Genomic DNA, 27,441 nt, shown 5'->3' with positions numbered 1-27,441 from the left:
GGATCAAGGTGGCTATAGAATGGAAGGTTCTAGAATTACACATCTATGGAGATTCTCAACTAATCATCAATCAAATCAATGATACATATCAGACTCAAGATGAGAAACTAATGCCTTATAAGAGAATAGTTGATGATCTCAATAAATATTTTACTTTTGTATCATTTCAGCAAATTCCCAGATTAGCAAACAGAGCAGTAGATGCTATGGCCACCTTGGCATCTATACCGGAGTTACAAGAATCTAATATTTGCTTTGAATTCCTAGTAGAACAGTTACATTATCTCGCCTATGATTCTCTTGAGTCCCAGATGATCTATTCTATTATCAGACATGACTCATCTCGTTACAACCACATTTACTCTTACTTACGTGGCCAAATTATCCTTGCTAATCTTACCCGTAATGAGAAACGAAACCTAAATCATAATGCTTCACAGTACGTCATCATCGCTAACGATCTATTTAGGCAAGATTTGGATAGTACTTTGCTTAGGTGTCTAGAAATTGAAGAGTCCCAATGCACATTATCTGAAGTCCATGAAGGTATTTTTGGATCTCATTCAAATGGTCTAACTTTAGCTCAAAAACTACTAAGGGTTGGCTACAACTAGCCAGATATGGAGAAAGATGCTATAAAGTTTGCTAAAACTTGTGAGAAGTGTCAGCTACATGGGAATCTCATACATGCTCTAGCAAGGGATCTCATACCCTTCATCACACATTGGCCTTTTCAATAATTGGTGTTTGATCTCATTGGCCAAATATATCCTGCATCATCTAATAGACACAAGTTTATCATAACTGCCACTGAGTACTTCACTAAGTGGGTAGAAGTGGTTCCACTTATCAAAGAAACTGGTAAACAAGTAGCTCTGTTCATTCTTAACTATATCATCTGCAGGTATGATATACCTTCATCCATTGTGACTGACAATAGAGGGCAATTAAAGAATAAAGATCTAGACGAGCTCTGTGAAAAATTCAAAATTAAACAACACTGGTCATCCATATATTACCCTTAAGGTAATGGACAAGCTGAAGCATCTAACAAAAATCTGCTGACTATCTTACATAGAATAGTAAATAAATCTGGAAGGGATTGGCATCTCTAGCTCAATCTTGCACTATGGGCTTATAGAACAAGTATCATAACACCTACTGGGGATACACCCTTTTCTTTGGTGTATGGATCCGAAGCAGTCTTACCTATTGAGGTGGAAATATCTGAGAGTGTCAAAAGAGAATGTCTAAAGGATATAACAAGAAGGTGCGACAATGATAATTTTAGGTTGGTGACCTTGTTCTGAGAGAAAATCCTAAAAATCAATAGTTTGGAGACAACAAAGGGAAGTTTGAACCCAACTAGCTGGGTCCCTACATTACTACAGTCTTTGGCTCCGGTGCCTATCAAATCTTAACATTGGAAGGAGAACAACTCTGTGAACTGATCAACACCATCCACTTGAAAAAATTCTTCACTTAGTATACTCTGCTCTAGCAACCTGTATAGCTAAAAAGTCCTTAAAAAAATCCTAAAATGTCTTGAAAAAAAAATAAAATCTTTGCCAAGTAGGTGAAAACCTAGCAAAAAGGCACCTCTTGTACTCAAGTGCTCCATCTATCAACGCAACATTGGCATTTCCCGCTTTCCTACATCTTTGATTTTGCTTGTAAATATCTTTTAGTCGCTTTTGTGACATTCTGGTTCTTTTGGAACCCTCATGGCTTGAAACTGATCAATGTCCTAGTCTTAGGGTAATCAACTGAGCATTTTACATGTCCTAAGCAGTATCAAACAAGTCATCTTTCTATCAGTGATACCCGGTCATCCAATCTGAGTCAGTCACCTGTCTCCTAACTACTGAAGAGTTTTATTGAGTATACAAGCAAAACAACATTACTGGAAACAATCACTAAATAGTTTGAGATATACATGAAATTTTCTTTGTGTGTTGTCTTTTATATTGGTTTTCAATTATTAATCCCTCTGAGTTACTTGAGGAAGTCTATCTTGACTAAGAGGAGCAATGATTGGGAGCATAATATTTTCTTTGTTTTCTACTTGTAGGAATGATTCTGATGATCTGGAAACATCTAATCAGTTGGGTGTGTGTGATAAGTGCCTTCACATCAAGGTGAAATCACCACACATACATCGACTCCACTTCTTTGTATGCTATAGGGAAGTTGGCATCATTTCTTTGTCTGTTTTGAGGGAATTTATTTAATGTGCAATTCAGATGCATGCGTGATCTCTCCAAGGATATGAACGAAAAAAGGGTCATTGCGGACAAGATAATTAATATTGTACATGAAAAGAAAGGAACTATATTCTGCCTGCTATGTTTGTAAATGCCCAGTGATGAAAATTAAGCATTCCAAATCCAGTGACTAGGCTTAGGTTGCATTCATTCTATATTTTATGCCTTTCGAGTGATTTCTGCATGATAACAATGATCTCTTTATCTTCTGAATGAGAGTTTGAAGCATCATCATTTCTCAGCTAAGTGGTCTCTTTTTCATCATTTCTCCGATTGAGTACTTGTGTATTGAGATGTTAGATGCATACATAAGCATCTTATATGGATCCATACATTTCATTATACACATTCATTTGCATTCATATTATTGCATAGATTTTTTTTTTTTAAATATATTTTTTGCCTTACTAGTTACTCATTTTCATCATTTATTTGCATATGAAAAGGAACAAAAATAAACATCCATATTCATTTGCATTACATACATCCATATTGAAGAAATATGCATACATATAGAATAAAGCATATATAAAAACATCTCATAAATCAATCAACACAAGTGCGATGAAATCAAATCAAGATCTTGTATATATCATCATAAAATTCTTAGGGTACAAATGATATCAACTATCATATACAATGTCTCCTCGGAGCAAGAATCGTATAGGCTACAAAAAATGGGGTATATAACAAAATCTAAGAGCTATAAAAATATAGCTCTCTTCCTCTCCCTCATCGCCAGGTGGTGGAGGAGGTGGAGCCTGCTGACCAGTGTCCTGCCTAGGTGCCTGAGCTCCCTCAAATCGAGCCATATACTGAGAATATGGGACAACCTGTTGCGCTACTGGAACTGCTATGCTATATGTTGCAACATAATAAGCTATTTGGCTAGTCTGATGAAACACTTCATGTTGAAGAGCATCTCACTCTGCCCTCATCTCAGCCAATTGATGATCATGCTTAGCTTTGACCTTCGTCAACTATCCGTCTCACTCTGCAAGCTGTGTCTAAGCCACAGTCAACTGTGATTGCAGATCTACTAATCTAGCTCTCATAGATCATAATGGGTCTATTTCCCCCTGCTCTCTCACAGGCTCCTCGCCTCCCTCTCCACCTCCATCTCCACCTTGCTCATCCCTCTGCTATCGCACTTATCTAGGAGTTGCTCACACCTCCTCACCTCCACCCTCCACTGCCCTGGCACCACTAGCCCCCACACCAACAGCTCCAAGGGATCCACCCTCCCCTGTCTGCCTCTGTCTCCCCCCAGAAGGTACCCTGTTTCTACTAGCACCAGGATCACCACCTACCTACCTAGGAGCCTTCACTCTATTAGGCCCAATATGGAAAGCTAATATACTAAGAGGGAAGGGGTGAATCAGTACTTCAAAACTTTTCTTCAATAATAACCTTACTGTTATGCATAAACAGAATAGTGCAGTAACATAAAATAAAGTTAAAACAAACAGATAACAATCATACATGATTCACTCCATAACACATATATTTTGGTCAAGCAGAAACTCTTGGTTAGAGAGAAAAACTGCGGTGGGGATGGCACCCACAACTTCACTACTGCAATAATAAAGATTGCTTGATTAGAGCCACATTTAGCTATTTCTGATAGCTTACCCTATTAGGAGTAACAAGATCTGTTAGATCTACCTTACTAAAGGATTTTACAACACTATATAAATGTTGCACCTGGTTAGAGGATTTACAATTTATAGACTTGGTTAGTCTCTTTTACCCTGTTAAAGGTATCTCTTTCAACTTCATAATATTACAATAAAATCATTACAAATATCTGCAACTTTACATCTGAAATGTTATAGCAGATTCTATGTGCTCAAAATAAGATTACCTAGCTTATAACATACCTTGGTAACCCATATTGTAACTTGGTAAACCCTTCTGTTTACTCTGTTCTTCAATTGTTCACTGATAACCTTCTCGGTGACCTCTCTGTGTCTCTGTAACAGTCTTCCTTCATACATACACACACATACACATATTTCTCTCTTCCCATGCTATATAAATAGATCTCTTAAAGAGGTGATCTAATTCATTGCTTTGATCTTACAAAAATATTCCTCAAATGAATAACTAAGCAAAATATTTCATTGGTTAGATTGACCTTGCAATCATACACAATCTTCTAGTGCAATTTCCAATGTAATAACGGTTAGATGTGCCTCGATCTTGTAACACATTTTCATGTGCATGTCCAGGTTCAATGTATCCTGTAAAATGTTTCACTCAGTGAATATCAACTCAGTGAGTTAAGTTTATTGCTCGATAGCCATGAAACAATACTCGGTAAACAGCTCGGTAAATACTGCATTCTGTGACTGCTTTCTTCTGTAACCGACTAGACTGTTCATACCGACTTCTCTGTGTGTATGAACGCATGATTCGGTAATGCTAACTGACTAGAATATATAGTATGACTTTGAATATAAAAACTAATGGCAATTTGATAAGTAGTAACAATCTCCCCTTTTGACATTAGTTGAGATGTTTGAAAAAAACTACTTTCAAAGTCATAACTCAAAAACTATATACTTGCAAAATGACTACACTTGACAATGTATACAATAGTCAATAAAATAGTATATGAAGATATACTCCCCTTATCATTATTCTGTACATAACTCTGAATTTTGCATGTTCGGTTCTGTTCTATGCTTGTGTTCTGAATGCTCTTTATATTCTGCACGTTATACTCCCCTTGTATACAATACTCAAAACTGTGTTACCAAAACTGTATCAGTCTCCAAATATAGTATTACTCCCCCTTTGCTGGGTATTAATTTCCTCTATGTAGTATTATAATATTACTCCCCCTTTTTGACAAACATCAAAAACTTAATTTCCATCCGGAGGTGGTAACTAACCAAAAATAGACTTATACTTGGTCCGGGCGTCGGTGAGGGCGACTGAGAGTGAATCCTTTGCACTTTCCATTAATGAATTTTGTGCTTGAATATCAGCTAATAGTGATATTAAGCCATCAAGAGTGCTTCCCTCTTGTGTAGTTGATAGGCATGTAGCTCTGTTGATCTGTTCCTGTACTGATGAGAGATGAGGAAGGAATAATGTCTGAAGGGTCATTATGTCCATCCTGATTTTATGCTCTTCATTCCTGAGTTCTAACTATTGAGCCATGAGTTGTTGAAGCTTTGTATAAAAATTCTGAACTGAATTAGGCTCGGTGGTCAACTTAGTTGAGAGATCGGTGATCTCTTTCTCAATTAAATCAGTTTTATTCTTGATATCTTTAATGAATAAGGAAAATGTACACAGTTTCTGAAATAAATAAAGAATATGCTTGAGTTGAGGGGACAACTCAATAATGAATTTGACAAGCTTTACTTTTCCTATAGCAAGAGCTTTTTGTACCTCTTCAAACATTTTTGCTGTAAGCTCTTTATCCTTTAGCTTTCTTAAGTACTCAGATGCATCAACTCCAGATGTTTCTATTTGAGTAAGGAGTTCATCCAGTTGAATGTGGATGCCTGCATCAGTTGACACTGTTGCTGAAGGTATCATTTCTGTTAGTAGTGTATTAACCTTCTAAAGTACTTTATTCTTCTTTTGAATAGCCAATTGTTTTTCTTGTTCATCCTTTGCTTTGCATTGTTCATCAAAATCAATAAGTCCTCGCCCTTTTAATTTTGAGATATCGACATTGGGCAACACTATCAGTTTAGTCAAGTCAAATTTGAAACTATGCTTTCTCACCTTCCTCTCTTTTCCTTTGGTCGGTTGCACTAAGACAAGTGCTTGTGAGGCTTTCTGGCCCTCAGTAGGTTGCTCGGTAGATGCAACACTTTGGTCTGTTCCTGTAGCCGTTGTAGTGTCCTTGGGTGTCTCGGTGCTAGGGGTCTCAGCTGTAACATTGGCAGTGCTCGACGGTGCTTGAGACGTCTGATCTTTGGTTGTATCTTCTGCTGCTTCAGATTTTTTACCTTTGGTGCCTTGCTCTGTGTCCCTAGGAGCTTCGGTTGAGATAGGTGGCTTCACTGGCAGATAAGGCTGAACTTGTTCTAAAACAGATTCACTAGTGTAGATGTCTAAAAATGGTCAATGCTTGCAAAATCATACTTTAACATTTGCACATTGCCTTATTTTAGGGTTTTTGCGTCGCATTAACGTTTCTCCTATGTCACGCACTTGGTTTTTATCATTTGTGCGCATCGATTCCTTCTTCTGCATTCTTCATTCATCTCACTTTTGAATTTGGTCTTGTCAATAACAATCTTCAGTCATGATTTTGGTCGATCTTATCCTATCACATCAATGTGCGTGCTCATTTGTCATATTTTGACATCATCAATTCGATTTCATTTTGGACATCATCAATCCTAATTGATGATGGAGTTAGGGTTTTGTCCTTTTATCAATCTTATCATTTTGCGATCCATTTATCATTGATTGTTGTCATTTTCAATCTTGTCGTTTTGCAATCGATTTGTCATCGATTGTTGTTATTTTCAATCTTGTCGTTTTGCGATCGATTTGTCATCGATCATTGTCATTTTCAATCTTGTTGTCTTGCAATCGATTTGTCATCGATCATTGTCATTTTCAATCTTGTTGTTTTGCGATCGACTTGTCATCGATCATTGTTCTCTTTTCAATCTTGTCATTTTGCAATCGTTTTGACATCGATCGTCATCCTTCTCAATCATGTCAACTTGGATCAATTTGTCATTGTTCCTCATCAATTGGCACATTTATCAATCAAATCACTTATCAGCATTGGTCCTTTGTTAATCAGAATCATGATTGAATCGACATCAATTATCTTTTGTCAAGACCTAATTGTCATCCTTGCATTTCTAATTCATCTTCTAGGGTTTCATGATTTATTCATTTAACCTTGTTTAACATTTCTCCCTCTAGGTTAAATAGTTTATTTATCCTAAGTCTTCTTGTCATAATTAAATGTTTATTTAATTGGCTAACTAATTCCTCCCTCTTTGTGAATTAATTAATGAATGAAAAATTATTAATTAATTTACCTAATTTTCCAATTTACTAATTTCTCCTAATTCCTAATTTTCTAATTTTCCAATTTTCTAATTTCCTAATTTCTAATTCATCTAATTTTCTATTTTCTCTAATATTTCTCCTAATTTCATGGGAATGATATAGAAAATTTGTCATAATTTATCATAATTTGTCAATCAATCAATTTTGCATAGCAACCTTGTCAATTTGTCATAATTTGTCAATCAATCAATCTCGCATAGAAAGTGTCAATTTGTCATAATTTGTCATATTTGTCATTCTTGATTTGAAATTTCCTTTCAAATCTCCTCATGCTAATCTTGTCATTTCTCCAATTTGTCTATAAATTGGATGAATTTCTTCAATAAAGGAGCCCAATTAATCACTTTTTTGAATCAATCCCCGAATCAATCACGCTTCTAGTACCCTTATGCTGTCGTCTTGTCTTGTCAATCTTGCTTTCATATTATACTTATGCACTTGAAGGTGAGATCCACAAAACAAAGTAATTTGAAGGAGAAAGAAGGACAATGGAGATTTTTGGAGGAGATATTCACATTTGCGATGGTTTGCATTTGAATTGAATGTCTTGTTTTTTATGCATCTCTATTGAATGTAATTAGGATTTGTCACTGCATTTTAGTTTTTGTGATTGAGCTAGTCCAATTTGCTATTTGCTTTGATGATTTCCAAATTCCTAGCTACATTAATTGGTGAACCTGATGTGAACTAACCCCCTAACCATGCTTTTGAGTGCTTTTGAGCTGATTTGCAGGTGAAAAACCCAAGAAACAGGATAATTCAGGGCTTTCTGGGCACTTCTGCGCCTGTGTAGGAGAGTTCTGCACCTATTTCAAGGGATCTGTGCTTGTGTTACTGCATTCTGTGCCTATGTCAAAGGGATCTGTGCCTATGTTACTACATTATGCGCCTATGTCAATGCATTCTACGCCTGTGTAAGACATTCTGCACCTGTGTAAGGCCAGAAATAGAGGTAAAAATCAATGTTTTTACTTGCAAATTACTTTGTTTTGCATTCTGTTTCTGCATTTTGGTTTTTCTTTGGTACTGATCCTCTGTGCAGCACCTTGGCATTACGCATGCTGAAGACAAAAATGTAACTACTAACAAATCTTATGCAGGTTCGCTAGTCAAAGACCAAACAAATCAAACTTCTAACTTAGTGATTTTGCAGGTTGCCTTGTATTCCAACCGAACTTTTGTGTTTGTGATTCATAATTAGGCACCTAGTATGATTGCTAAGTAGGATGGAATGAACATGTGTTTTCTTTGATTGTCAAGTTTGACATTGGAGTAGGAGAGTATGCTCTCATCCTTCTTAGGGTGATTAGAAATCCAGATCTTTGATACCATTCTCATGGCTCGGATTGTTTGTTGCCTTTAGAGGGCCCGCCTTCCCGACCATTTGCTTTCTTTTGCAAGCAAGTGACAATCATGAGAAGGGAACGACCCAAAGTGAGCACAACCAAAGTACCTTGGCATTCTAACTCACTATAAATAAATACCTGATGGGCGAAAGCTTTGAAGGAAGGGTTACGTGGGAATTGTAGTTACTTGGGAAGTGATGACCCTTGGACTCTTTCTCATATCAACATCTAAGTAGGGCCTCATTGTCTAAATCATGCTTGTGCGACTACATTTGTTTGGTATCTTGGTGGACTTATGTCTCAATCACGCTTGCATGACACCAAGGAGTAACGCTTAACAAGAATCCTTACTAAACACCTTGTATTTAGAGGCCAAAAATCCTTCTAGTTGCTTGAGAAGGATGAGTTAGGATACTTGGAAGAGATACTAAGTTCGCCATGGGGAGATTTCCATGGGGACTGATGCTTGGCTGCCCTGAGAAATGAGTGCCGTGGAGGGGAGCCCGTGGGGTGAAGCATCTATGTATTCTCCTTGAATCTCATAATGAGTCTACCTCTCAAGTACCTACTGTCCTTGCCTACCATAAGAAATGTGTGAATGAGCATGATTGTTTTGAGTCTAAGTTAAAATATCTTGTCTTCTTTGCTTGTCAAAAGTTGAGTTGTGTCTCATTTCAAAAATAAGACAAATTGATTCAAAACAAGGTTAAACACAAGAGTATTTCATCCAACAAAGTTCAAAACACCTTCAAACATGGTTGTCAAACATTTTTCAAAATCTTGTCTCAACATTCATGTCACTTAGATTTAGGTTCATCCTAGGTTTGCATTTTGCAAATTCATTGTCAACCTTAGGTTTTGTCTTAGGTTGACATTGCCATACATTTGCATTTGCATACCCTAGGTTTCTTCATTAAGCTTAGGTCATTATCATATCATATTAGTATCATTTGCATAGTAATTGTCCCTTTGCATATAGTGTGAAAACTAGGTTTTGTCATACTTGAGTAATCCAAATCTTTGATAAACCCTAAGTTATTGTTAGGAAGTCTAGACCTTATCAAACTTTTGTCTTTTTGTCATCCATGTCATTTGGTCAAACCTAGCTTAGTATCCAAGCATATAGGGGAGACATTGTCATTTTGTCCTTTTGTCACTTGGTCCTTCTATCCTTTGAGGTCTAGACATCATTTCAATTTCCTAACGGTCTCTTTTTAGATTTGCATTCCAAAAGGTTTGTCAAAATCTCAAAAAACAACAAAAACATAGGTTGCATTCTTGCCATAGATTGCATTCTCATCTATTTTAGTTTGCATTTAGTTGCATATCATATATTATCCTTGAAAAATTCCAAAAATATTGCATTTGCATAGTGACATGCCTGTTGAAACAAGGTCAAAATCTAAGAAGATGGGCGAACCAACATATCAACCCATTGACAACATATCAAACTCATAGTTTCAAACTAGTCAAACAGTACAAATTGAAGGTTCATCAAGCACATCATTACCACCATATGGAATGGTTCAACTTGGACCACCTCCATTATATGAACCAGTGTTTGTACCCATGAAACCAGGACATGGGAGTGTTCCACCAACACCAAGGGGAAATGCACCTTTTGATTGGAATCAACTGAACCTGCAACATGAAATTCAAACATTATATGAGGAACAAACTCTTTCACAAGGATTTGGTTCAGATCAAGGCATTCAACAAGAAATAAATCCAAATATTTTACCAGATTCTTCATCAGATTTCGATGCCTCTGATGATGTTGATATGTTCCTTCAAGATCCAAAGTTGACAAAAAAGATGGATAAATTCTTGAACAAGGTCTTTAAGATGCTCCCACAAAAATATCTTGACATGATGAGTAATGTGACCTCCTTAAGTGAGCAAATCAATGTACAAAAACAACAAGGCAGTGAGCTGTTAAGTTTTTCTCCGCATCCAAATGAAGAAAATGTGCAACAAGAAACTCAACCTACCTTGATGAGTAAACGTGCTTCAAAGGCATTGATAGTGACTATTCCTCAAAAGTCACCATTTGAGACAATAAATAATCCATTATTTAACACAACACCTGTAACACAAGATCAAATGAGGACCGCACAAATATTGGCAGCTATCCCTCAACAAGAAGTGGTTCCTCACATGCATAAAATTGGATCAAAATCTAAGATGCAAGAAAGCTTTACAACTGGAATGCCTGATCTCACCAATGTCCAAAATAATTCCACAGTGCAACAAAGTTCCTATGACCCATTAAGTTCAATATATTTGCCAAACACTCAAGTACCTGTTATGCAAACTATTGTGATAGATCCTTTGATAATGGCGACACAAAGAGCTACAGATAGTGGTTTACACCAACAACAAATGTTACAACAATTGAGTAATACACAAAAGGTACAATTGAATGTGCAAACAAACAATGCTCAACAACAACAATATCGCATTCGACAACAAGTTGCAACGCCCTCTGCACCATTACAAGTTAATGCAAACTTGCAACCACCACAATGGATTGGACAAACAACACAGCAAGTCAATGCAAGTGCCATACCCCATCTTAAGGAGAAACAACAAAAACCTCCCAAACAAAGTTTTTTGCAAATGATGGGATTTACACCGTGACAACAACAATTGGCACAAAGTTAGCAAATTCTGATTCGTCAGCATCAACAACAACATGTGCCTCAATATGTGCCAAGACAAACAAGCTATCATACTTCACAACCGCAATTGACGCCTGTGCAATATCAACAACACCCTCAATTGCAATATCAACTCAGGCTACAAATGATGATTCCACCATAAGAAGCACAATAACAAGGTCAATATCAAGGCATGGCACAACCACAACAACAAGAGGTGTACCAAGAACATTATATACCAGAGACACCAAAGATGACAATTTTAGAGCATCAACAACCGATCGGAAACACGATGTATCGACAAAGAGTACCCACTAGGATTAATGATGGACCTCCAAAATCTAACACAATTGCGCAACAACTTGAGAAGTTGCAACGACAAGTCGACGCATTAGAAACCAAAGGAACAAAGAAGTTGTACACAGATCAAGATTTATGTCCTAATCCATTTGACAAGAGCTTATATATGCCTCCCTTCCCTAAGCATTTTGAGGCACCTAATTTTGAGAAATATAAAGGGAATGGCAATCCAAAAGATCACATTCAAGCATTTTTCATGGCATGGATTGAAGTGAGTTATGAGGAAACATATTTAATGCGCTTATTTGCATGAAGTCTCACAGGACAAGCCATGGATTGGTATTCGCATCTGCTAGGAAATATAAAGACTTGGTTGGAATTGGCTCAAAAGTTTATATCTCACTTCGCATTCAACCTTTACAGTGATGTGACCATGTCAAATTTATGCAACACCAAGCAAAAGCAAGGTGAACCATTAGTGACTTTCTTGCAACGATGGCAAAGCTTGTATAGTTGTTCTTCCCTAGATATACCTGAAGAACAACAAGTGAACTTGTTTATCCAAAATTTGGTCCCAGAAATGATGTATGAACTCAAATTGAAAAGTCCTAGTACTATTGAGAAACTCATTAAGAAAGGGATGAACATTGAAATTGCTCTTGTAGCCAAGGGAATCATTAAGCTCAACAAAGACAGTGACAACACAAACAATTTAGGGGACAGATATAGATTTTGGTACAAAAACAAGAATGTCACTAATGATGGAGTTGTTGATGCAAGAGCGATGAATGCAAATAAACCCCCGTTCACAATCAAGAAATTGAGTGCTCCTAATATGTCAACTATGGAACAAAATCAAATACCAGCGAGCAATGTTACTCAACAGCCGCAATACCAACATCATACTCAACAATACACTCAACAATATAATCAACAACAAAACCAGTAATGAAAACCTTTCCGATCAAGGGATGGGCCTCCTCGACAATTTACACCATTGGGAGAGCCTATTGAGTTAGTAATGAAACAATTAATACAAGCAAAATTTATCAAGTTACCAGATATCAAGGTAGAACCATTGGTAAAGCCGCATTGGTGGAATGATAATGCCTATTGTGAATACCATCGGTCAAAAGGACATAAAACTGCATCATGTTTTCAATTGAAACATATGATTCAAGACTTGTTAGAGCAAGGAGTAATTGAGGTAGATCCGCCCAACATGACCTCTAACACTGATCATACAATTTTCAAAACTCCTTTGCTTGATCATGACAAGGGTAAAGCATCTTCTTCAAACTCTACCCAAACAACAAATTATGCGAATACTGGTTATAACAATGTCATCAATTATTTTCAAGCATCAAATGAGTATGTTTCCACCCTAAGAATAAAGGGACAAGATCCTTCTTGTGCAGTCACCACTCATCGATCCAAAATAGTCCTGAAAGGAGCTCCTACAACTTCTCCCAAGTCAACTTCTACAAGTCAATATAATCTCCTAGATCATCTAGGAAAGACACCTACACAAATATCGATCCTTGAGTTGTTGAAAATGTCCCCTATGCATCGTGCAGTCCTAGATAAAGCTTTAATTGAGTCCACTGTCCCAACAGACATTGATGTTGACTAGTATCAAGCCCGAATAGGACATCTAGTTGTTTCCCAACACGTTGCATTTTTTGATAATGATATTTCACCTGATAAGCTCCCTCATAATGATCCTTTACATCTTGAATTCTTTGTCCATAATTGCAAAATCCGATGAGTCTTGATAGATGGCAGAGCGGGTCTTAACATCTATACCTTGAGAGTGGTCATTGGTCTTGGTTATATAGAAAATGATATTGATTCTTCTAGAAGAATAACAATCAAAGCATATGATGATGTTGAGCACCCATCTAAAGGGATAATTACATTGCCTATCAGAGTTAGTCCAGTGATAGAAAACACTTTCCTGTAGGTCCTAGACCTTGATCTCCCTTACAATATGATTCTTGGCTGTTCATGGATCCACACAATGAAAGCAGTTCCATCCACTTATCATCAATGTTTAAAATATCCTTACAATGGAACTGAGATAACAATTCTAGGAGATCCTAATCCATTTCAATTTTGTGCTACTCTAAAGAATTCCCCACAGCAGCAAGTCCCAGTTAATAGAGAGGCCCACTCACATAGTTATGTGGATCCTAATGAATTGTTAGATGTTGTCAAAGAAAAATTGAAGATATAGGACCAAGGATGCGGAGAGTACTCAATGGCTCAAACATTCCTCATCGGGAATTTACCAATATCTCCAAAATCATATGGCAAACCACATTTGTTGCAAAAGGAACCTAAGGTAGTCATTCAGTATCAACCCCGCACTACATTTACAAGATGGGGTGAACTTGACAAAGAAACTTTGGATGATGATGTCATAAATTGGCTTTATAAGGATCCAACTGAGACCCCACCTATCAAGTTACCGGTGGAACGGTATGGAAAAGGATTTACTATGCTGCAGAAGAAAGAATATGATGGCTGTAGTGGCTTAGGCCTTGACAAGAAAGGAAGGCTAGAACCTATTATACCCAAGATGTGACCTCCAACTTTAGGGTTAGGTGGAAAGGGGCATGACTCTGATGATGAAACAACACCTGAGGATACTCGACCCAAAACTAATTCCAATGAATGGGAGTGGAGTTCTTTTTCTTCTAGCTCCTATGCCCTTGACAATGTTTTCCTTGACCTTGATGATTTGCCCATGGAAGACAAACATGAAATAACTCCCCCTCCCAAAACATGTCCTAATGCTTGGATAGAGTCATTCTGGGACCCAAGCTCTGAATCAGATACAAGTAGTTTAGATAGTGATACCACAGACATTTACATCTTTACCATCTTAGCCCTCTCTCTCCTTAAAACCGATGATGACATGCCCCTCGTTTATCCCCAGCTTATCCAACATGACCAACAAGAACCACTCACATTGGACTGTTTTCAAAATGACGAAGCAATTGCAAAATTTCTAGGACTATGGGAAGGCATACCACAAGGAGATCATAAGGCAGGATTTGCTATTGATCTAGATTCCACAACATATTTTGGGGAGTCAACTCCATCTTCTAGTCATAAAAATGAAAAAGAAAAAGTAAAAAATCAAAAGAATAGGTCTTTGAGTGAAAACTGTAAGGCACTCTCTGATCATGAAAAAGTAAAAATAAAAGACGTACCTGCGGGTGAAAACCTCTCTGAGGCGCCCAAAGGTGGAAGAGTGGACATACCCCTATCAAGTCAAGATAAATCAACATTGCTTGTGGAAATGACTGAAGAGATAAATTTGGGTCCACCTGACAACCCTAAGGTGATTCATTTCACTGCTTCTTTATCAAAACAGGAAAAGATAGATTTTGTCAATTTCTTTCTTGAGAAGAAGATCAACTTTGCATGGTCCTATGTAGATATGCTTGGCCTTGATCCAGAATTAGTCCTTCATCACTTGCCATTAAAAGCAGATGCCAAGCCTGTCAAACAGAAACTCAGAAAGATGCATCCCCAGGTGGCTCTCCTGGTCAAGGTAGAACTAAAAAAATTACTAGATGTGGGCTTTATCAGACCCATCGATTATGTAGACTGGATTTCCAATTTGGTACCAGTTAGCAAGGTAACTGGGGGCATCAGAATTTGTACGGATTTTAGGGATCTCAATAAAGCATGCCCTAAAGATGATTTTCCATTGCCAAATATAGACATCATAGTTGACATGACTACTGGATATGAGATGCTCTCATTGATGGATGGTTTCTCCGGCTATAACCAAATTCACATTGCTCCTAAAGATCAACATAAGACTGCATTCACCTATGCTTGGGGTACCTACTGTTGGAATGTGATGCCCTTTGGTCTTAAAAATGCTGGCGCAACATATCAAAGAGCGATGATGACAATTTTCCATGATTTCATGCATACTTTGATGGAAGACTATGTTGATGACTTATTATGCAAATCTATCACAAGAGATAGTCATCTAGCCATCCTCGGCCCAATCGTTGACCGAATGGAGACCTACAAGCTCAGACTCAATCCAAAGAAGTGTGTCTTTGGTGTCAAAGCCGACAAATTACTAGGGTACATTATTTCTCACAGAGGCATCGAAGTCGACCCTGCCAAGGTTAAAGCAATAATGGATATGCCTCCTCCTTCCAATCTTTGACAACTAAGAAGTCTACAAGGAAAGCTACAGTCAATCTGCCGGTTTATAGCTTAGTTGGTAGACAAATGTCATCCATTCCAGCATTTATTGCATAAAGGAGTCACTTTTAAATGGATTGAGCAATGTCAATCAGCATTTCAAACTCTCAAGGATTATCTACTATCACCACCTATTCTAATGCCTCCTATAGAAGGGAAGCCATTTATATTGTATATTTCTACAACTGAAACGACACTAGGAGTTCTCTTGGCTCAACAGGATGAGAACGGCAAAGAGAGAGCTATTTATTATATCAACTAGACACTAGTGGGCTATGAGCTAAATTATTCAACTATTGAATGAGCATGTTTAGCAGTAGTCTTTGCAACATAGAAGCTTCGACACTATATGTTAAGTCATCAGACATTGTTAGTTGCAAAAATTGATCTCTTGAAATACTTTCTTAGTAGGGCAGCTTTGATAGGTCACCTAGCAAAGTGGGTTATGATCCTCAGTGAGTTTGATATTGAGTACATGGAGTGAAAGGCCATAAAAGGACAAGTCATAGCGGATCAACTTGCAGAGGCTCCTATTTATGATGATCATCCCATGTTGACCAATTTTTTGGATGAGTCAGTCTTTGCTCTCACATCTTCTAATGAATGGAAGTTATACTTTGATGGATCCCATACCAAGTTTGGGTCCGGAGCAGGTATATTGTTTGTCACCCCTCAAGGTGATGCTATTCCCAAATCTTACAGAATAACTTTCCATTGTACCAATAACATTGTAGAATATGAAGCTCTGGTCACAGGACTCCGAGTAGCGGTCCACTAGAACATCACACATTTACAAGTCTATGGAGATTCTCAGTTAGTCATCCGTCAAGTGAATGATGACTATGAAACAAAAGATGAAAAGCTTATTCCCTACAAGCATATGGTAGATTTCTTCAAGACAAAATTCATGGCTATCCATTTTAGTCAAGTTCCAAGAATTCAAAACAAGTCAGCAGATGCGATGGCTACGATTGCTTCCATGTTAAATATGCCCCACAATATGGACAAATGTGAATTTTTGGTCGAACAGTTGCTTGTCCCTTCTTTTAAAATTCCGACAGCAGATGTGATTTGTGTTCTTGTTGTTCCTAACTCCCCGTGGTACAATGACATCTATCAATATTTGAAATCCCAAACCTTACCACCTAACCTTTCCGCTAACCAATGTTGAGCCTTCATTCGATAAATAGCCAAATATGTCATCATTGTTGACACCCTTTACCATTGTTCCTTTGACCATACCCTCCTCAGGTGTTTGGATTCTGATGAAGCACAAATAGCTTTACATGAGGTTCATGATGGTATATGTGGGGGCCATTTTAATGGTCTGAGCTTAGCCAAAAAATTGATTCGTGCTGGGTATTATTGGCCCACTCTGGAAAAGGATGTTCATGATTTTGTTAAGAAGTGCTACAAATGCCAGATCCATGGAAATTACATTCATGCAACAGCCCAAGAGCTTCATTCTATCATATCTCTGTGGCCCTTTTCTCAATGGGGATTGGATCTTATTGGCAAGATTCACCTGACATCTGCAAATGGACACAAGTTCATCATTACAGCCATAGAGTATTTTACAAAATGGATCGAGGCTATCCCCATGACCTATATCACTGGTGTGCAAATTTCAAAATTCTTATTGAATTATATCATATGCCGATATGGGGTTTCCCTTGCCATAGTCACAGATAATGGCCATCCCTTCAAGAATAAAGATTTCAAGGAACTCTGTGAAAAGTTTCATATCCAACACCGTTTCTCCAGTCCATACTATCCACAGGGTAATGGTCAAGCCGAAGCATCAAATAAAACCATTATCAAGATCCTAAAAAAGGTTGTCAATGATGTTGGTCGAGTTTGGCATGTACAGTTGAATCCAACACTATGGGCTTATCGCACTTCTATCCACACACCTATTGGCACAACACCTTATTCCTTGGTGTATTGTGCGGAAGCCATTTTACCCTTGGAAATGGAGATTCCTTCTTTGCGTGTTTCCTTGCAACATCTGATTGATGATGAGATGCATAGAGTCTCTCGGTTGCATCAACTTGAGATGTTAGATGAGAAACGTCAGATAGCCCTGACACATTTGCAAGCATATCAAAACCATCTTCGTCGCTCTTATAATAAGAAGGTCAAAGGGTGACACTTCAAAGTGGGAGATCTAGTTTTAAAGGCAAACCCCAAGAATGCACAATCTACTGGCATGATCAAAGGCAAGTTTGAACCTAATTGGGTTGGGCCTTCCATAGTGACTGCAACCTATGGCTCGGGGGCATATCAGCTTGCCACCCCAGAAGGTGAACCTTTGTCCGATCTTGTAAATAGCATGCACCTTCGCAAGTATTGGGCATAATTTTCTATCAGCACTTCTTCAAGTATGATCCTAAAAAAATACAAAAAAGAAATCAAAAAGCTCAAAAAATACAAAAAAAGTGAAAAAAGTGAAAAACAAAGAAAAAGAACAAAAAAGTAAAGAAAAATGATTCACCCTCTAGTGAAAACCTAGCAAACAGGCACTTTGGGCAAGTACCATGGTGAAAACCTAGCAAACAAGTGCCATGTGTAAAATGATCATTGCTCTGTCATCTATCATGACCTCTAGCTATGTTTTCTCTCTACAGGTTTATCGTGCCTATCCTTGTCCTGACCCAATGTTCTGTTTCAGGCCTGTGATTGGTCAACATCATTGTCTTGCATACTCTGGTTTCTTGTGCATATGTTTTAGTCCTGGTCTCTATATATGTCTTTCAGATGTGCATTGGGTGAGTTCCCCTTGTCATGATCAATCACTGGAACTTTTGAATTGAAAAATGTCATGAAATAATCCAAAAAAATAAAAAAAAATGTCTTGAAATAATCCAAAAAAATTAAAAAAAAACGTCCTAAAATAATCCAAAAAAATTGAAAAATGTCTTGAAATAATCCAAAAAAATCGAAAAAATGTCCTGAAATAATCCCTAAAAAAAAAATCAAAAAAAGTCCTGAAAAAATCCCTAAACATCAAATAAAGTCCTAAAAAAATGAACACAATTTTTTTTTGTAAAAACTCAAAAAGCAAAACAAAAAGATATCCCCTTTGTGCATAGACAGATCGCTGAGCATACCTCCAACGACACGCAATCACACATTGTGCTTTAATGGAATCATGCGTTAACAGATGAACTTTTTCAATCAAACCAGACATTCAAGCTGATCACAATTGTCTTCTCAATCGAACATCAACATTAATATCATTCATCCTTGGCACATTATCATGAGTCTTATACAGGGTGTGGTATGCTCGAAACCAGACTATGTCCTGTCTTAGATGGGGTACAACATGTCCTGAAACCAGATAGCATGACCGTCCTATCAACACTTTCAACTTTTGACAATGAAGATCAAGATGTTTGTTTGACTTGTTGGAATTAGCGAGTCTTATCATTTATTGATTTATCTTCGATCATGTTCCTATGTTGCTCAATGATGTCACTGAGTGATTTAGAGTGACCGGGATGGTTCATGGTCCCTTTCTTTTTTTTGTTGTGATTGCTATTTGTGGAATGTTTGTTACAAACTGGTGCAATGATATCATTGGGTGTCTGTGATAAGTACATTCGCTTTGTGAACGCCGCACATACCTTGACCCTTGATGTATGCACCCTAGGATGCGTCACTCATTCCTTGTGTGTGATGTGTTTGTCTTTTGCAAAAAGGGTTGCATTTTAGCTCTGACCTTCAATGCCATGATACTCTGCATCCGGTTTGCTACATTAAATAAAGGTTCTCACCTACAAAGTGCATTAGTGAAAGCAAGTTTTTCTTCGTCTCTAACTATCCTCTATCTCATTTCTTCTTACTAACATTTCTTCCGTCAGTTTGGGTAGTCAGTTCGGTCTAGTGCTCCGATCTCCAAAAACATAAGCTACATCCTGCATTCATTGATTAGTACATTTGCATTATCTCAAGCATTATATCAAGCATTTTATCCATTTCATATTATAAATGCATCAAAAACACATAAAAAATATATCCATACATGTTCCACAATGGTACATCAACAGTGCATAAGCCATCCATACATGGAAAATAACTATAAGCCATAACCCATTGCATCCCATCATATAGATGCATATCATATCATATATCAAAATAATATCGGAGTACAAAATTGGACTGTCTGTCCTAAGTATGGCCCGCAGGCTGACTACATAAATGTCAAACTACATCTGTCTCTGTCCTAAGGAGCACATGCCTCTATCCTCCTCATCCCTGCCATGTCTCAAGGATGATGTCCCTCCTGCCCCAGGTCCTGGCTGTGGTGGTCTCATAGGTCCACTCACCCCCATGCTACTCACTAACCTCCGAGAACGTGCCCTTCTCTTTGTCCTCGATCGTGCCCGATATGATGCTACTCTCTGCTCTGGTGGAACTGCACTCTCATATAGTGTCCTCCAATGGTGTATCTCCTCTCTGGTCTCTACCAACATTTGTGCCATCTCACATGCACTAGCATCCCTAATCGACCCAATATACTTGGTGACTCTCTACCCTTCTGGCTGTGCCTGGGCTATTGCTGTATCTCGAGCCGCTGTAAGTTTGGCTATCTTCACTCTGAACTGATCCTACTCTATCCTCAAGATAGCATTCTATCTTCATCGTCATCATCTCCATCCTCATCATCCCCCTCATCCTCATCATCCCCCTCATCCTCTCCATCCTTGTCCTCATCCCTATCCTCATCATCTCTCTCCTCCTCTCCAGCGAGTGGGAAGTCCTCCTGTCTCCTCGATATCAGAATGTCAGGATTTGTCAATGGCACTGGCCATCATTGTGCAAACCATCGCTCATACTCCTCTGTCATCCCTGTGTCCACCACATCTGATCTCCAATCCCACTATCTCTACTATAGCTGTGTAAAGTCAGCATATGCTATGTGTGGCTGAATCATCCTCCCCCATTGACTCGTCTCTTTGTGAGATCGGGCAAAGTGTGCAGTCCCTTTGGGTACATCCTGCCTTTCTCCAAACTATCATCTGACTCTCTCCGATAAGTACATCTCAATCACTCTCTGGTGATTCATTGGTCACCCAATTAGGTACCTCTTCTGTCTACAATACAGTAGCTCCTCACTATCATTTGACCATCCAGGGCAATCAAGATATGGCCTCCATGTGAACTCTCTCAATCTATCTAGCTCATGTCGCCAATATAGTATGTATCCAAAAGGACCCTGTCTCAGTGCTCCCCCATAGTAGTACACATATGGTCGGTGTGGTACTACTTGTCTCTCTACAATCGATCGACATATGGCTATGTGCTCAAATGCCCATACTTGTAACAGTGTGACTCTGCAGCTCAAAGTCTGAACTCCCTGATATGCTATCTAATGCAACTGAAAATATAGCATAGCAAGAATGCATGGTCCCCATGCATATACAGTCCCCTCTACCGCCATCCACTCTAGCACTCTTCCCCATCCAATAGGGAATCCATGTCCTCGTCTACCCCTGCTAATAGGCATGCTATAACCACGACTATCACCACATATCATCGATCATACTCTGATGCCATGGTCTCCCAGCCAAGCTCCCTCTCTATGATATCCAGATCATCTACGTTGCACTCAAATAATCTACATAAAGCATCTCTCCCTGTCACTGGGTCATACTCTATCATCTCCCCATGAATCAAAATGCGGAGGATACACCATACATCCTCTAGTGTCACAGTCACCTCTCCAGTCTCCAGATGGAATGAGGAGGTCTCTGAATGCCATCGCTCTGCCAATGCGGTGAGTAGTCCTGTGTTTGCCCTAATCTTGGGCATGAATGTGATATAGTATAATCCAAGTCCTGCTAATGTATCTCTATCCGTGCTTCTGAGTCTATGTCATAACATGAAGCAGTCAGGTCGGTTCTCCCGCGTAATGAGGGGATACTATCGACTCTGCATCACAATTGGGGCACATTTTGTCAGTTTTAGGGTTTGCTCCTATGGGCTACATTTCCTTGTTTCATGTCCAAATCAGGGTGTTTCTAATCTATTTTGACCTATCCTACCCTTATCCCCCTTTTCGGATCATTCGCATGCTGTTTTTGACCAAATTTGAGTTCCCAGTGCACAACTGCGCCTGTGTGCTATGTCCTGCGCCTATGTTGCATCAACTTGCACTTGTATACCCTACACAAGTGCAGGATGCACTCACATAGGTGTAGAAGTCACTTTATGCATTCTTTGTGGGCCTTGCAATGTCTCGCAAGCAAGTCAAATTCATAAAATTGACAATATGGGTTTTTGAGATACATACTGCTGCTCCCACGTCGTTCGGTTGTCTGTACATGTGTACACGTTCTCTGAGGTGATCTACCATTGGAATGTTCACCATCTCTCTGCAAGCATCCTTTTCCAGAGCAACAAATTCTCCTCTTTAGCTAATGCAAATGAGCTCTTTTCACTCTCTTTGTCTCATTTATAGATCTTTGTCAGTGCATAGATGGACGTGCACTCTCTCCATCTTATGCTGGTCATGGTCTTTTGCACCTTCAATTGCTTGTCCTTTGTGTATCCGATCCCTGATTTTTAGTTTGTTTGCTCCTATCATTTTCTATCATTCTTATCGATCAATTGGCCTCTTTTCTGGATGTTTCTGGCCAATTCCTCGAGGGGGCATGCATATGTCATTATTATTGTCTGGGGGTTTTTCATTATTGTTCTTTGAAACAATGCTTAAACTCGCATTGTCTCAAAGAGGGGCAAAATGTAGACGTCTAAAAATGGTCAATGCTTGCGAAATCATACTTTAACATTTGTGCATTGCCTTATTTTAGGGTTTTTACATCGCATTAATATTTCTCCTATGTCGCGCACTTGGTTTTTATCATTTGCGAGCATCGAGTCCTTCTTCTACATTCTTCATTCATCTCACTTTCAAATTTGGTCTTGTCAATAACAATCTTCATTCATGATTTTGGTCGATCTTATCCTGTCGCATCAGTGTGCGTGCTCATTTGTCATTTTTTGACATCGTCAATTCAATTTCATTTTGGACATTGTCAATACTAATCGATGATGGAGTTAGGGTTTTGTCCTCTTATCAATCTTATCATTTTGTGATCGATTTGTCATCGATCGTTGTCATTTTCAATCTTGTCATTTTGCGATCGATTTGTCATCGATCATTGTCATTTTCAATCTTGTCGTTTTGCGATCGATTTGTCATCGATCATTGTCATTTTCAATCTTGTTGTCTTGTAATCGATTTGTCATCGATCATTGTCATTTTCAATCTTGTCATTTTGTGATCAACTTGTCATCGATCGTTGTTCTCTTTTCAATCTTGTCATTTTGCGATCGTTTTGACATCGATCGTCGTCCTTCTCAATCATGTCAATTTGGATCAATTTGTCATTGTTCCTCATCAGTTGGCACATTTATCAATCAAATCACTTATCAACATTGGTCCTTTGTTAATCAGAATCATGATCGAATCGACATCAATTATCTTTTGTCAAGACCTAATTGTCATCCTTGCATTTCTAATTCATCTTCTAGGGTTTCATGATTTATTCATTTAACCTTGTTTGTCATTTCTCCCTCTAGGTTAAATAGTTTATTTATCCTAAGTCTTCTTGTCACAATTAAATGTTTATTTAATTGGCTAACTAATTCCTCCCTCTTTGTGAATTAATTAATGAATGAAAAATTCTTAATTAATTTACCTAATTTTCCAATTTACTAATTTCTCCTAATTCCTAATTTTCCAATTTTCTAATTTCCTAATTTCTAATTCATCTAATTTTCTATTTTCTCTAATATTTCTCCTAATTTCATGGGAATGACATAGCAAATTTGTCATAATTTGTCATAATTTGTCAATCAATCAATTTTGCATAGCAACCTTGTCAATTTGTCATAATTTTTCAATCAATCAACCTCGCATAGAAAGTGTCAATTTGTCATAATTTGTCATATTTGTCATTCTTGATTTGAAATTTCCTTTCAAATCTCCTCATGCTAATATTGTCATTTCTCCAATTTGTCTATAAATTGGATGAATTTCTTCAATCAAGGAGCCCAATTAATCACTTTTTCGAATCAATCCCCGAATCAATCACGCTTCTAGTACCCTTATGCTGTCGTCTTGTCTTGTCAATCTTGCTTTCATATTATACTTATGCACTTGAAGGTGAGATCCACAAAACAAAGTAATTTGAAGGAGAAAGAAGGACAATGGAGATTTTTGGAGGAGATATTCACATTTGCGATGGTTTGCATTTGAATTGAATGTCTTGTTTTTTATGCATCTCTATTGAATGTAATTAGGATTTGCCACCACATTTTAGTTTTCATGATTGAGCTATTCCAATTTGCTATTTGCTTTGATGATTTCAAAATTCCTAGCTACAACTAGATACAAGTTTTGCATAGGTAGTGCCTTCAATCATTTCTTGCTCCGGTGCTGCTTAATCCATTACATCTTCATCAATTTGAATAGTATCAGCTGGGTCTGGACCTTGCTCGGTGACATCAACAATTTCAATTTGAGATTGTTCACCGACATCCTTTTGTTTGAATATCTCCTACCACTTGGCTTTTGTCTCATTCTCCACATCTATGTATAGCCCATTCATCAATTTTAAGGCTCTCTGTTTGACAAGAAATTTAGAATTGTATGTGGTCAAATGCTCCTTGATTTCTGCTACAGACATATCAGGGAATAGATGGACTAGACTTCTTTCTCTTATTTGTCTCTCTGAGTCCATTGCATATTTCCATCTGTTATCAATATGTAAGTATAATTCACTCGGAAGTGACTTTGCTAGTTCTAATGGAGCTAGCTAAAACTTTAGAAGTGTACAGATGATAGCTTCTTCAATTTGTCACTTCTCATCATTATTCCTAGTCTCATACTTAACATATCTAAATCCTGCAAATCCACCGTATTCTTTAAGATTGGTACAAAAAATTTCAACACTAAGAATATTTACCTTTTTGCTTTTTACAATCTGAAATTTGTTCGCATCATCAGATTCTGTATCACTCGACTCTTTTGCCAAAATGAGTCTCCAAGTAGATGTCTTATAGGTCTTGGTTACCTTGGGTGCAGTAACACTCTTTTGTTTCTTACTCAGTGATGTAGCTGATGCTCTAGTGTTGGGTCTCTTTGTTGGTGGAGTCGGTAGGGCCTTTGAAATGTCCTGTTTCTTTCTTTTTAAAACTTTCCCCTTAGGCAACTCTATACTTAATGTTATTGCTACCTCTTGAGCTTCTGATTCCTCTTCGGTAATGGTAAGATTGCCTTTGACAGGTGTAGAGGAGGATTCTTCTATGAATTTCTCAGATAAAACCTTTATCATTTTTGTAGCTTTTCTTGTAGCCTTAGGTACTACAATGCTCATTTTTACTTTTTCCTTCACTTCTTCATATGTTCCATATCTTATTTCGGTTGCATGCCTTAGCAATGATAAATAGGCATCAATTTGCTGCTGTGTTATATCATAATCAATCTCATAACCCATTGGTGGCAAAGATTGAGTCCTTGGTTCAACAACATTCACATAACAATAATCAGTGTCTACCTCAAAACATATATTATCCTTATATTTTTCTACCAGCTGTGGTAGAATCCTATACCTGTTGTGCATCTTCTCTTGAAATTTGCAGAAATAGTCATCCATGATATCATTAAAGTTATCTCCTAGTTTCTTGATAAAGTCATTGATTTGATGGGTGATAGGTCGGTGTAGCTCCCATACTACTTTACCGACTAAGGGAAAGAACTTCTCAAAGTAGAAAAACATGCATACAAGAAGTGAACCAAACTTTAGTGTATTTGTCGAGTTGTTCTTCTTCGGCTTCCTTATTGTGTTCAGGTTCTCAAACAAGTTCTTCAGTAGCACTTCACATAAATCTACTTTCATTCCCTTCTTCACTATTTTGTAGGCCAAGTCAATTGTAGCACATGGTACACTATTTTCCCTTGCAGATTGGAAGAAATAGTAACCAATTACTCTAATTGCAAACTTGAGTTCTGCATCAGTGACATTATTCAATTTCAGTCCTCAGTAATCGGATTCTACTCCAGTTAGACTAATTAGCTCTTTTTGTGATATCATTTTCTATGCTCGTGCATGATCATAGATAGGATACCCAGTGATCAGATGAATGATTTCCTTAGTGATCTTAAATGGTTGCTCCTGTAGCCACATGAAATCATCATGTACTCTGCTCAAGACAAACTTAACCCACTGGGGTTTGAACACACGGGGATAGACTAGGGCTTCAGTTAATCCCTTGATTTTGATATGCTCAAATTTGCTATCCAATTTTCCATCAGTGCAAAGTTCATCATATGTGTCACTAATCTCGACATGACCGAGTTCCTCAACATGGAAATTGGTGAAGAATCTAACATCTTCAACTAACAAGACTCGATCCAGGATGAGTGAAAATGCAGTTTTGTCATCCGGTTCAGAGGCAACTTTGGGAGTTAAAGAATATTTCAGTGAGGGCTTCTCCACATTTTTGACAACTACGGGATCTTGGATCTTGGGCACCATTGTAGGTTTCGGGTAAAATTTAATAAATTATCCTTAGGGTTTACAAATGACTGACGCTTCACACTTGGTAGATAATAGCAATTTGACTAGATCAGAAACCAGCTTAACAGTGTGAATAGATTTGATGTAAATACCTTGAAATTTGCTCTGAATGAAGTTTGATCACCTTGATTCTCTCTTCTCTGCTTCTCAAAAACTTGGTGAATGAAAATGACCATGAAAATACTATTAAGTATTCAAAAATACCTTATCGGGCTTCGTGCAAGTTAGGTCAAAACATTAAATGCACTCAGTTCACCTTTTACCGATTGACTCCTTTTTTTCATTTTAACCGAGTAATCAAATTTCCTTTATTAACTGACTTGATAGGTTTCCTGTATACACCGACTTGACAAGTTTCTTGTAAAGTATTTTTAATAGAATTTCAAATTGACTAATTGCATCTTAACTATGCAGATTTTGAATTTTGTACATAATAGAATAGGAACTATTATGATTTAACCTTTAGAGAATGCAATCCCTTCATACCTTTTCCTGATTAATTTGAAATAGGTGCACCTAACTCGGTAGGTAAGGTGCTTTCTTCATCTGACATAATTTCCTTCTTTTTCCAAATCATCTTGAATTTTTCTTTTATCTCTTCAGTGTCTCTTCTAGGTTGATCTGTGCAATCTCTAGCTAAATATCCAACTTTGTGACAATGAAAACATGCCATACCAGGATTTCTCCATGATCTTCGGTTGTTCATTCCAAACCTTATAAAACAATTGGCACTAATATGTCCATATCTTCCACAACATTCATACCATATCCTTGTATTGTAATCCCATGGTACTGCTGCATATTGTTGGTAAGGATCTGTGTGAGTTTGGTAACTTCTAGTGTTTGCTCGGTGTGGATACTACATGTAGTTCTTTTTCTTAGACCAACACTTCTCGGTACTATGTCCATATCTATTGCAGTTTCTTCAAAACCCTTTGAATTTTGCCTTCTAATAGTTGTTAACAAACTTTGTCCTACATTGATTAGA

The sequence above is a fragment of the Cryptomeria japonica genome, chromosome 4, assembly GCF_030272615.1.
Source record: "Cryptomeria japonica chromosome 4, Sugi_1.0, whole genome shotgun sequence".
Taxonomy (NCBI): Eukaryota; Viridiplantae; Streptophyta; class Pinopsida; order Cupressales; family Cupressaceae; genus Cryptomeria; species Cryptomeria japonica.
Note: the sequence above shows the minus strand (reverse complement) of the source record.